This window comes from Dermacentor andersoni, unplaced genomic scaffold (genome assembly GCF_023375885.2).
Source record: "Dermacentor andersoni unplaced genomic scaffold, qqDerAnde1_hic_scaffold ctg00000769.1, whole genome shotgun sequence".
In the NCBI taxonomy this organism is placed as follows: Eukaryota; Metazoa; Arthropoda; class Arachnida; order Ixodida; family Ixodidae; genus Dermacentor; species Dermacentor andersoni.
The window spans coordinates 1-12,500 of record NW_027315447.1 but is presented as its reverse complement, the minus strand read 5'-3'; the positions used below and the strand labels follow the sequence as shown (position 1 = coordinate 12,500).

Genomic DNA, 12,500 nt, shown 5'->3' with positions numbered 1-12,500 from the left:
GTCTCCCTGTGTGTGGTTTCGAAGAGCGCCTTTCGGCGTGCGCTCCTCCAGTCTCGCTCTTTCGGCGGCCGCGTCTCAGCAGCTGAAAGCCTAATGGCACTCCACTCCTGCTACTCGCGCGTGTGTTTTGCGCCCACGCCTTCCTCGCTTGCCCTCGAGGTAGCTTATGCCGTTTGCGCGCACTCGAAGCCGGTTTTACCTGCCATCCAACCACCGGACCCGTGTGTCTCGTGTGCACGTTCACATCGCTCCACTAAAAATTGCAAAGAGCGACAGAGCCATGATTAGGGCTAAGCCGCTGTGGAGTCTTTAACGGCTACACGGCCACGGGCAGGGCTTCACCCCCATCGACGTGCTTCGCTTCAGTCAGCAGTAGGTTCATAGAAGGGCCTCAAACACACACACACTTTCGCATCGGCAGATCGCCGCAGCATAACCGCTGTTGATCCAACAGCCTACTTGAGACGAAAGACAAGAGCCCGGCGCGCGTACTCGCGCAGCTCTCCAAAACCACTCGGCCAGTGCCAGGGACGGCTCCCTGCGCCGGCGCCACAACAAGTCTACTTGAGGCGGAAGACGAAGCCAGCAAGGGCCTGGCCGCAAGTGCGTTCGAATCCGGGACTACAGTCCCTCGTCTGTCCGTACTTCCTCTTTCGACGTGCGGCGCCTTCCCAAAGCGCACAAGTCCGCTAACCGCAGAACGCTTCCGACGTAGCAAAGCCGCGTTTCCTTCGGTACTTCGCAGCAACGCCGCCTTTCCCTCGGCGGCGGGCGAATAGCCTGCAGACGTCGTCGCATTAAACCGCGATCTCGACACCTCGCGCGTCACGAGCAGGAGCCGACCGGCAGCCTCCGGCCCTTTCGGACTCGGTGGCATTTGCCGCGGAGGACGGGAGAGCACTTTAGGCCACGGTTCCTTCCGTACTTGGCAGCCGCACCCTCATACCGACAGTTCCATGACCGACCGAGCGCCACACCGTTCCTTTAGTACTTGGGCGGCAACAAAGTCGGGTCGTTACTCCATACTCGCCGCAGGAAGCGACCGGCAGCCGCCAGACTTTTCAGACTCGGCAGCGTTTGCCGCGGAGGACGGGAGAGCGCTCGCACCACGGTTCCGTGTGTGTACTAAGCGGCAGCGGCATTAGCTCTCGACCGTCAGTTCCTTGACCGACCGCACGCTTCGCCGTTCCCCTCGTACTGGGCAAAGCAGCAGGTCGGGTCGTCTTACTCCCATTCCGCGCAAGAGCGCCAAAGCGGACAGAAAGCCCACCCAGTGTGCGTTACGCCGTTTCTACCCGCGGGCGCGGCCAAGCCAACCGTCCAAGGTTGCAGCCGGCGTCCACTGGGCGCAACAAATTTGGCACGGGGCGCCCCTCAAAATTCAGGCAGTCCCCGGCATGTTCGGGTATAGCCGTCCCCGCGTCCAAGCGGGGCCAGCGGCGGAAAGCGTCGGGCGCAGCGAGCTGCTTCACCCACACGGGGTAGAAACAATGGCGCTCGCCACCCTTCACAATCCGGTAATGATCCTTCCGCAGGTTCACCTACGGAAACCTTGTTACGACTTTTACTTCCTCTAAATGATCAAGTTTGGTCATCTTTCCAACAGACCGGCGCAACCGAAAGGCCGCGCCGGACATCGGTCCGAAGACCTCACTAAATCATTCAATCGGTAGTAGCGACGGGCGGTGTGTACAAAGGGCAGGGACGTAATCAACGCGAGCTTATGACTCGCGCTTACTGGGAATTCCTCGTTCAAGGGGAACAATTGCAAGCCCCTATCCCAATCACGAAAGAAGTTCCACGGGTTACCCAGTCTTTTCAGACAGGGATAAAGACACGCTGCTTCCTTCAGTGTAGCGCGCGTGCGGCCCCGGACATCTAAGGGCATCACAGACCTGTTATTGCTCTGTTTCGTGCGGCTAGGAGCCGCTTGTCCCTCTAAGAAGGTTGTAAGGTGCTGGGAACCCCGCACCTATTTAATAGGCTAGAGTCTCGTTCGTTATCGGAATTAACCAGACAAATCGCTCCACCAACTAAGAACGGCCATGCACCACCATCCACCGAATCAAGAAAGAGCTCTCAATCTGTCAATCCTCCCAGTGTCCGGGCCGGGTAAGTTTTCCCGTGTTGAGTCAAATTAAGCCGCAGGCTCCACTCCTGGTGGTGCCCTTCCGTCAATTCCTTTAAGTTTCAGCTTTGCAACCATACTTCCCCCGGAACCCAAACACTTTGGTTTCCCGGAAGCTGCCCGCCGAGTCATTTGAGTAACTCAGGCGGATCGCTGGTTGGCATCGTTTATGGTCAGAACTAGGGCGGTATCTGATCGCCTTCGAACCTCTGACTTTCGTTCTTGATCAAAGAAAACATTCTTGGCAAATGCTTTCGCAGTAGTTCGTCTTGCGACGGTCCAAGAATTTCACCTCTAGCGCCGCAATACGAATGCCCCCGTCTGTCCCTCTTAATCATTACCTCGTATTCCAAAAACCAACAGAACAGAAACGAGGTCTTGTTCTATTATTCCATGCAAGTTTATTCAGGCGACTCGCCTGCGTTGAGCACTCTAATTTTTTCAAAGTAAAAGCACCGGCCTTCTCGAGGCACACAATGAAGTGCACCAAGAAAGGACCGGCATGATGTTCAGTCCGAGCCGTCGCATCGGGTAGATGCACTACTCGTCTGGAACTGAGATCCAACTACGAGCTTTTTAACCGCAGCAGCTTTAGTATACGCTATTGGAGCTGGAATTACCGCGGCTGCTGGCACCAGACTTGCCCTCCAATTGATCCTCGTTAAAGGATTTAGAGTGTACTCATTTCAATTACGGGGCCTCAAAAGAGTCCCGTATTGTTATTTTTCGTCACTACCTCCCCGTGCCGGGAGTGGGTAATTTGCGCGCCTGCTGCCTTCCTTGGATGTGGTAGCCGTTTCTCAGGCTCCCTCTCCGGAATCGAACCCTGATTCTCCGTTACCCGTAACAACCATGGTAAGCAAGTAACCTACCATCGAAAGTTGATAAGGCAGACACTTGAAAGAAACGTCGCCGGCTCGTGGCCATGCGATCAGCACAAAGTTATCCAGAGTCACCACACAATACGGGCCGAAACCCGATCGATCTTGGTCTAATAAAAGCACCCGTCGCCCAAAGGGCTTCAGGCTCACTGCATGTATTAGCTCTAGAATTGCCACAGTTATCCAAGTAGGAAGAAACGATCTAAGGAACCATAACTGATTTAATGAGCCATTCGCGGTTTCGCCTTATTTCGGCATGTACTTAGACATGCATGGCTTAATCTTTGAGACAAGCATATGATTACTGGCAGGATCAACCAGGTAATCGTTCAACTGCGCGTCCAGCCTTTCAAGCAGGCCGGACGCCGTTTTTGCGATGCCGAGGCCACCTTCAGGCGCCCCAACACGCTTCGTTCTCGCAAAGGGTAGCACTTTGCACAGTCCGAGACGACGGCGTTCGAGCTCGCAACGGCGCCCTCCCCGCAGGGCCGGGTATCGCCACGCGGCAAGAAGCACGCAACATTCTCGATAGACCGGTTGTGTCGACTCGATCGCGGCTTGCGGTTTCTCTCGAGCCCGCAGCACTGGTGGACCGACCGACACTTGCAACGTAGCCGAGACGGCAAAGCCGCTAGGCGACGGGTCACGCCCGCGCCTTCGGCGCTTTCGTATTTGATTCGTCCGAGGACGATGCGGAACACACTTCGATATCGTGGAAAAAGCGTCGTCCGACAACCAGCCCCTAACGCATCAAGCGGATGAGGCTGCAGACGTCAGCTGTGGGATCCACGGGAGCGATACCGGGGACACGCTTGACGGGCACGAAGCCCGCCGCATATCAAACACCCAGGTCGCTTTGGGGGCGACTGCTCTCTGGGACCCCCATATAATAGCAGCGATAAGTACCCAGACCTCCATGGGGCCGTACTCGTGCCACTTTCGACGAGCGTTTGGCGAAAATCGTGCCGCCTCGTAACGCCGCGAGCAAGATTGAAAGCTTACGTCGGCAGCACAATGCCGAAGTCGTGAAAGCGCAGCGCGTCCACCGAATGCGCGAACGGCAATTTCTCGCCAATGGCCAGTACGGTTTCCTGCACAATTGCCTGTCTGTCGCCCTACGGGGCCCCCGGCCGATCGATTCGAGGCACGCTAGCACGGCCCCTTCGCCATTTCCGAGCACGAGTGCGAACAGTGCGGGCGGCGTGCTCGACGCCCCGGCTGACGTCGTTTCGGACTTTGTCTCTTCGCGTGCTCGCGGCAACGCCGCGGCCAACGACGACGTCTGCGCGGTTCTTTGCCGGTTCCCGGCGTGCTACAGTGCAGCCCTCTGCAGGGTGACACCGGCTCCGTCGTGGCCGTGCGGCGGCTTGTACGCAAAAGTTGCGTCAAAGGCGTCGCGCTCGCGCCGCCCCGGCACACGCGGTTTCGGACTTTGTCTCTTCCAGCGCTCGCGTAGTCGTGGGCACGATTGTCGACGTCGCAACGGTGCGCGGACACCGCCACGAGCACGCGCAAGACGAAAATCGCACTACGGTACAATGTCGGCCGGGGCCGTACGGCCCCTTACAGTAGCAGCGATAAGTGCCCAGACCTCCATGGGGCCGTACTCGTGCGACGCGGCGGCGTACTGCGCCGAGCCGAGCGCCAATATTTGGCTTTTGCAGGGCGGATTCGAGCTCTGGCGATCGCCGCGGTACCGCCGCTCACCGATTCAAGGCACGCTAGCGCGGCCCCTTCGCCATTTCCGAGCACGCGTGCGAACAGTGCGGGCGGCGTGCTCGACGCCCCGGCTGACGTCGTTTCGGACTTTGTCTCTTCGCGTGCTCGCGGCAACGCCGCGGCCAACGACGACGTCTGCGCGGTTCTTTGCCGGTTCCCGGCGTGCTACAGTGCAGCCCTCTGCAGGGTGACACCGGCTCCGTCGTGGCCGTGCGGCGGCTTGTACGCAAAAGTTGCGTCAAAGGCGTCGCGCTCGCGCCGCCCCGGCACACGCGGTTTCGGACTTTGTCTCTTCCAGCGCTCGCGTAGTCGTGGGCACGATTGTCGACGTCGCAACGGTGCGCGGACACCGCCACGAGCACGCGCAAGACGAAAATCGCACTACGGTACAATGTCGGCCGGGGCCGTACGGCCCCTTACAGTAGCAGCGATAAGTGCCCAGACCTCCATGGGGCCGTACTCGTGCGACGCGGCGGCGTACTGCGCCGAGCCGAGCGCCAATATTTGGCTTTTGCAGGGCGGATTCGAGCTCTGGCGATCGCCGCGGTACCGCCGCTCACCGATTCAAGGCACGCTAGCGCGGCCCCTTCGCCATTTCCGAGCACGCGTGCGAACAGTGCGGGCGGCGTGCTCGACGCCCCGGCTGACGTCGTTTCGGACTTTGTCTCTTCGCGTGCTCGCGGCAACGCCGCGGCCAACGACGACGTCTGCGCGGTTCTTTGCCGGTTCCCGGCGTGCTATAGTGCAGCCCTCTGCAGGGCGACACCGGCTCCGTCGTGTCCGTGCGGCGGCTTGTACGCAAAAGTTGCGTCAAAGGCGTCGCGCTCGCGCCGCCCCGGCACACGCGGTTTCGGACTTTGTCTCTTCCAGCGCTCGCAACCATGTCGGGGCCGACGCCGACGACTGCGTGGTGTTTCAACGATTGCCGGCGTGACACAATGCAGCTGCGTGCGGGATGCCAGCGATTCCGTCGTGTCCGTGCGGCGGCTTGTACGCAAAAGTTGCGTCAAAGGCGTCGCGCTCGCGCCGCCCCGGCACACGCGGTTTCGGACTTTGTCTCTTCCAGCGCTCGCGTAGTCGTGGGCACGATTGTCGACGTCGGAACGGTGCGCGGACACCGCCACGAGCACGCGCAAGACGAAAATCGCACTACGGTACAATGTCGGCCGGGGCCGTACGGCCCCTTACAGTAGCAGCGATAAGTGCCCAGACCTCCATGGGGCCGTACTCGTGCGACGCGGCGGCGTACTGCGCCGAGCCGAGCGCCAATATTTGGCTTTTGCAGGGCGGATTCGAGCTCTGGCTATCGCCGCGGTACCGCCGCTCACCGATTCAAGGCACGCTAGCGCGGCCCCTTCGCCATTTCCGAGCACGCGTGCGAACAGTGCGGGCGGCGTGCTCGACGCCCCGGCTGACGTCGTTTCGGACTTTGTCTCTTCGCGTGCTCGCGGCAACGCCGCGGCCAACGACGACGTCTGCGCGGTTCTTTGCCGGTTCCCGGCGTGCTATAGTGCAGCCCTCTGCAGGGCGACACCGGCTCCGTCGTGTCCGTGCGGCGGCTTGTACGCAAAAGTTGCGTCAAAGGCGTCGCGCTCGCGCCGCCCCGGCACACGCGGTTTCGGACTTTGTCTCTTCCAGCGCTCGCGTAGTCGTGGGCACGATTGTCGACGTCGGAACGGTGCGCGGACTACGCCACGAGCACGCGCAAGCCGAAAATCGCACTACGGTACAATGTCGGCCGGGGCCGTACGGCCCCTTACAGTAGCAGCGATAAGTGCCCAGACCTCCATGGGGCCGTACTCGTGCGACGCGGCGGCGTACTGCGCCGAGCCGAGCGCCAATATTTGGCTTTTGCAGGGCGGATTCGAGCTCTGGCGATCGCCGCGGTACCGCCGCTCACCGATTCAAGGCACGCTAGCGCGGCCCCTTCGCCATTTCCGAGCACGCGTGCGAACAGTGCGGGCGGCGTGCTCGACGCCCCGGCTGACGTCCTTTCGGACTTTGTCTCTTCGCGTGCTCGCGGCAACGCCGCGGCCAACGACGACGTCTGCGCGGTTCTTTGCCGGTTCCCGGCGTGCTATAGTGCAGCCCTCTGCAGGGTGACACCGGCTCCGTCGTGTCCGTGCGGCGGCTTGTACGCAAAAGTTGCGTCAAAGGCGTCGCGCTCGCGCCGCCCCGGCACACGCGGTTTCGGACTTTGTCTCTTCCAGCGCTCGCAACCATGTCGGGGCCGACGCCGACGACTGCGTGGTGTTTCAACGATTGCCGGCGTGACACAATGCAGCTGCGTGCGGGATGCCAGCGATTCCGTCGTGGCGGTGCGGCGGCTTGTACGCAAAAGTTGCGTCAAAGGCGTCGCGCTCGCACCGCCCCGGCACACGTGGTTTCGGACTTTGTCTCTTCGAGCGCTCGCAGCGATGTCGAGGCGATCGCTTACGTCTGCACGGTTTGCGGTGTGCTACAATGCAGCAGTCTGCCGCACTACACCTCTTGGTTGCCGAGGCCAGCACGGCAATTTACTGAAGCGAGCGCATTGCGCCCAGGCGGCAGCGGACTTTGTTGCTTCGGGAGTGCTCTTGCTGTAAAATTTGAACGGCTGCAGCTGCGCGAAGCAAGTGTACCTATTTTCACTCTCTCTCTGTCTGCCTTTGAGGCGACTGTAATTTCACTTTAAACGCAACTGGAGGCGGGAGCAACCTGATGAGAGTAGGTGGACTTCGGTACATGTAATTTAGAAATTGCTTTCAAGCTTTGAGGACATACACCTTCGCGCCATCTGCTTTCCCCGTCTCTTTGGCACTTTATAGTATGTGCTGCATGCTCTGCATTCCAAAGAAACACGCCTGTCTCTCTCCCTCTCTCACGTTCTTCTTCTTTTTGTAGCTGCTGTTGTAGAAGATGCTATGCTCTTTAATCGCTGTAACATAGAGTGCTTGCACAAGCCAACAACTTTTGCGTGTTTTTTTTTTTTTTCTCTTCCCAAGACGTTTCTGCCATTATTCACTAACTCTCGTTCTTAGTATGCAATGGAGCGTTAGCTCGCGCCATCTACCTTTCTTTCTGTATTGCAAAGTCCGCAGGTTTTCCTAGTTCCGTACACAGATGGCGCCAATGCGTTTTGGCGCCAGGTTCGAACGACCTCGCTCTACTCGTGTTTGGCATTTGAATGTTTCAAAGGGGTTTGCGACAGGGGGTGGTTCTTGTGCAAGGCTGAGCTTTCCAGCTGCGTTTAAGCTATGCTAGCATGTGTGCGTATATATATATATATATATATATATATATATATATATAAATACACAAACACACACACACACACATGCATATATACATACACACACACGGTAATGGTAAAGATGATGAGGTAGCACTTTTTTTTTTCTTTTTTTTACAATGCCTGTGTTTCAGATGGCGATCTTTCTCCCCTCTATGTTTCCGGTTGGAAGGAGTGTGCAGCGTTTTCTATATTTATTTTGTCATTCACTTCTATGTTGCTCGTCTTCGTACATGGGGCATGCTACCTAATTCTACCGGTCGATTCGACACGTTGCGATCCGTCCCGGCCTGTGCCGTATCAAAATTTTCAGTGGGCCTTGCGGTAAATAAAAAGAAATGAAGGAAATGCGCGTAGTATATTACAATTGCACACGGGCTTGAAACGAAGCCCTCAAGGAAGGTCACCTTGAGCGGTCGCATTCAGACGGAAGTAAGCATTCCCCTGGCGCGTTTTTTTTCCGCTCGCCTGTTCCGTTTTCTACGAGGTTGCCTTGGTTGGTTTCGCGTTACAAGCAAGCTTGCACTCGGGTCTCGTTTCTACGCGACAGCGTTTCGTTAACAGCGAAAGACTGAGGCGTTGCGAATTCATCCGTGAGATAGGGAGCGTTGAGTCTGTACACAGGCTGAATTTTATAATATTGCCCACGCTGTTGCTGAGGTTACCCATGTCGGCAGGGCGCCCACAAGGCAGTAGTACAATGAAGTGAAGTGAAGGACATCGCTTCTCGGCCTTTTGGCTAAGATCAAAGTGTAGATTTTTAAAGCCCATGTACGAAGATTTACGAAGCCCATCTACGAAGATTTTTAAAGCCCATGTAGGCACCTCTTAATGATCTTTTATGTTTTAGAGAAGCGTTTTGCCATGTATTTTACACCTTTACAGTTTTAGCCTTTTATCACTAACACCACTAACTAGTTTTTTTAGTCATTTGTTTGCGTTTTTAGATTATACACCTTTTATCCGTTTTTTCCTTGGTTTTGTAACATATTTTTGATGTATTTGTAACTAGCATAAATAAAAAACTCTGTTCTTATCAGCTTAATATCTGATACGGGTTCTATATGGACCCACGATATTAAACCTATTTTTGGAAGTTGGCGGAGTGCTTGAAGCCTGCTTCACCTCCGCCGCAGGTCGGCCCGGTATTGCACTACCTCCGGGATCGGCCCCGCTCACTTAGGTGAGACTTCATTCAATCAAAATGAAGAGCACAAGCTCAACGCGAGCACTGACTTGACACGCACCATTCCTATACTACACGCAACGATGCCGGTTCGCGGACCACGAGAGTAATTAAACTGCCACTCCATCTGTGTGTAGCGTCGCACTTGTTGCGTCGCAAATGGGACAGCCGCTCCAGCAAATTTCTAGTTATGGGCTTCGAGAAAAATTAATGAAAGCAAAAGAAAGAACCAGAATTCCTATTTGTCCGATGTCTCTGAATGATTGTCTCCTGTAAAGAGCCACTTGGGGGGATGGGGGGTAGGATTAGCCGTGGGGTTCGCAATCAATATGAATCCCACTCAAAGCCAACACTGGATTTTGGAGTTCACTATCGCTTGGATCCGTAAACCACCGCGCCCACGCAAGCTCGCCCTGCCGCCGAAATCCGCTGCCCAAGTGGAAGAAAGATTCCCTATGAAAGAAAAATAGAGTGCCCGATTTCTGGCAACTACTGTGCAGCCTTTGTGTACACATTTTCGCAGCAGTGGGACCGAGCGCCTCGAAAACAAACTTGTCGTATGCCCGAATGTGGCGAAATATATTCAAGGGTTAAAAGGTGCCTCATCTTTCTAACCTGTATGTTACGAAGACCTGTTGCTACCTTTTCATCATGAACATCATCATCATCATCATCCTGGCTACGCCCACTGCAGGGCAAAGGCATCTCCCATGATCCTCCAAGTACCCCGGTCAGGTGCCGATTGTCGCCATGTAGTCCCTAATCTAATCTGCCCTCCTACCTTTCTGCCACCCCCTGCTACGCTTCCCTCCTCTCGGAATTCAGTCTGTAACCCTTAATGGCCACCGGTTATCTTCCCCCCAGATTGCATGCCCTGCGCATGCCCATTTGTTTTTCCTGGTTTAAACTTTGGTGTCATTAACGAGCGTTTGTTCTCGCACACCCCAATCTGCTCTATTCCGATCCCCCCGTGACGCCACACCCATCATCCTTCTTTCCAGAGCCCGTTGCGTCGCCCTCAGTTACCCTTCGGTAATCCTCAAAGCTTTTTGTTGGGACACTCGTGGCATCTTTCTCGTTTAATGAAGTCAAATTTTTTTCAGTTTTGGGGGAAAACTCAATGAGCTAGGCGCGATTGTGTCCCTGGCGCCGCTCTCAACAAGATGGCGGCGCCCATGCTTTTTGCCTGCAGGTTCGGCCCTACGCAGAACACGCCTGCCGGGCAGTGTAGCCACGTTGAAGGGGCAAAGCGTAGTGCAGTGAAGCGCTTGCTCGGGCGAAAAACGCAAATATGAGCCAAACAGGAATTTCCATTATTGGAAATTCCAGTTCAGTTTGCGCATTGCGTTCGCCTAAGGTAAAGAACACAAATGCGAGTGCCACAGCAGTCAAGTCAAAGCTTAGGATTGCGTACCATTTTTTTTTTTTTTTTCGTGCCTTTTACTCCTGGCCTGCGTGGCCCTAGCGCGCATGCACACGAAAGTAATGAAATGGTGAAAACACGAAATAATGCGGTGCGGCTGTATCATATCTATTTTGTGCGCTTTGTTCTTTGTGGACTACAGCGGTGTGCGTCATGAGAAAGTTTCGGTGCCCTTCTTGGGTGACCAGTGAAGCTATATTTAAAACCACATTGATTTGTACGGTTATTGCTACAAACTGCGTGTGGGTGTTTTTCTTTTTCGCTGCCAACGATGGGTTATCGCAACCGCGATCGGTTCTGCTGCTACGCTAGACGCGTGCTTGCCAACGGTTGGCTCTATACGCGACCCGCGACGCGTGGTCGGCACATTCAAGCAGTCAATTGCAAACCGTTCCAAGAAAAAGGATGTACTCCACTTGCCACCTAGTTCGACGATTGTACTTTCTGACCCTCGAGGAAGCGCCGCCATCCCACGTTTTCTATAATACGATAAGATTCAGAGCGACCGCGACCACTTGTCTTTGTCAATATCTCGGAAACGCTTTCTTTTTCTTTTTTTTTTTAAATCCAGATACTCAGACGCGCCCGTGTTCACGCGCACTTGCTCTCTCCGATAAGCAGGGAAGCTCGGTTGGGGTGGTGTCGGGCCTTGCGCATGCGCTGCTGAGCTCGTCGCTTCGCCGGCCGGTCGATGCTGGCGCGGTACTGGTAATGAACTTCGACGTGCATGGTGAAACGTCACTTTGTATTGCCACTGTAGACTAGCAATGCAATGTGTTTGCGAGCGATTGGATAAATGAGAAAGCGTGCACTGTCTACAGTTTATGCCCCTCTAGAGTAGTGGAAATGTTGCTCCAAGTGTTAGGTTTGTAATTTGCGCCTACGAACATGAACTAAACAAAGAAAATGGTCTGCAGCCGCCTTCGCTTCATAAAATTCCCGTACGAAGAAATTTCCGTGCGCGAATGAGAGAGCAAAAGAGAGAAACCATGCTAAGAAGAATGGCTGCCTTTTACGTGATCTCGCGCATGAAACCAGACGATGGATTAATTTTAGCCGTTCATTTTGATTTGCCGAATGTAAACCGGAACACTTTCTCCACGCGGTCTTCAGATTTGAATGGCAATCAATCACATCCTTTCTTTTTTTTTTTTTTTCTGTTTCTTTCTATCTGGAACCGAAAGAATTCAGAACGCCATTTCAATCTTAGATTCGATTAGATATCGTGACTGGTATGCTGAAATATCACGCCTTATCTGGTGTTAACCTTCTTGATCACGGCAATAAAAAATCGCCAGTTCCCGAACTTTAATCGCGCCGAAGATGAACCGATATGCTGGATTCTTATTGTCATGATTTTATAGAAAGCGCTGGTTCTATGGCTAGCTTTGAGGAAAAGAAAAACATCGTTCAGGAATGTATAACTCTAAACAACTAAAAAAAAAATCTGCCGGCAATTGGTACTACAACGAGAGTACTGAGAATACTGGAAAAGATGAAATCCAATCATGCTGAACTGAACTGAAATTATTTCATCAAGACATGCCCCGAAAAACGTGGCCACTTTCAATGATAATTTCAAATGTGATTTCTTTCTTTTTTTTTTTCTTTTTTACGACGGATAATAATTATCTTTCCAATGGCGGATGTGAAAATTTCAGAGCACGGCATTTTCGAAATCCCAAGGCCCCGGACGCATTCTCTCTTCTTTAAGTATTTTGGTGGTGCACACGGAGGAAAATTTCGCGCACGTAATTTATAAACTAGTAGTTGATTTTCTAGAAGAACACAAAGTGCTGACAAACGGCCAACCAGGACACAATTAAATTGGTATTACGCACGGTTTCGAAGCCGCGGTAACAAAAGGGTAACAAAGGGACGTTCATTTCGTG

At 54.3% G+C, this 12,500-nt stretch overlaps 2 non-coding genes across 2 annotated transcripts; one reads left to right on the top strand and one right to left on the bottom strand.

The window, feature by feature from the left end:
* Positions 1–1,518: 1,518 nt before the first annotated feature.
* On the bottom strand, positions 1,519–3,333 carry LOC140214971 (small subunit ribosomal RNA). The gene has a single exon (XR_011891896.1). It is a non-coding gene; the product is annotated as a small subunit ribosomal RNA (ribosomal RNA).
* Positions 3,334–8,986: 5,653 nt separating this feature from the next.
* Positions 8,987–9,178, top strand: LOC140214969 (U2 spliceosomal RNA). The gene has a single exon (XR_011891894.1). It is a non-coding gene; the product is annotated as a U2 spliceosomal RNA (small nuclear RNA).
* Positions 9,179–12,500: the final 3,322 nt, after the last annotated feature.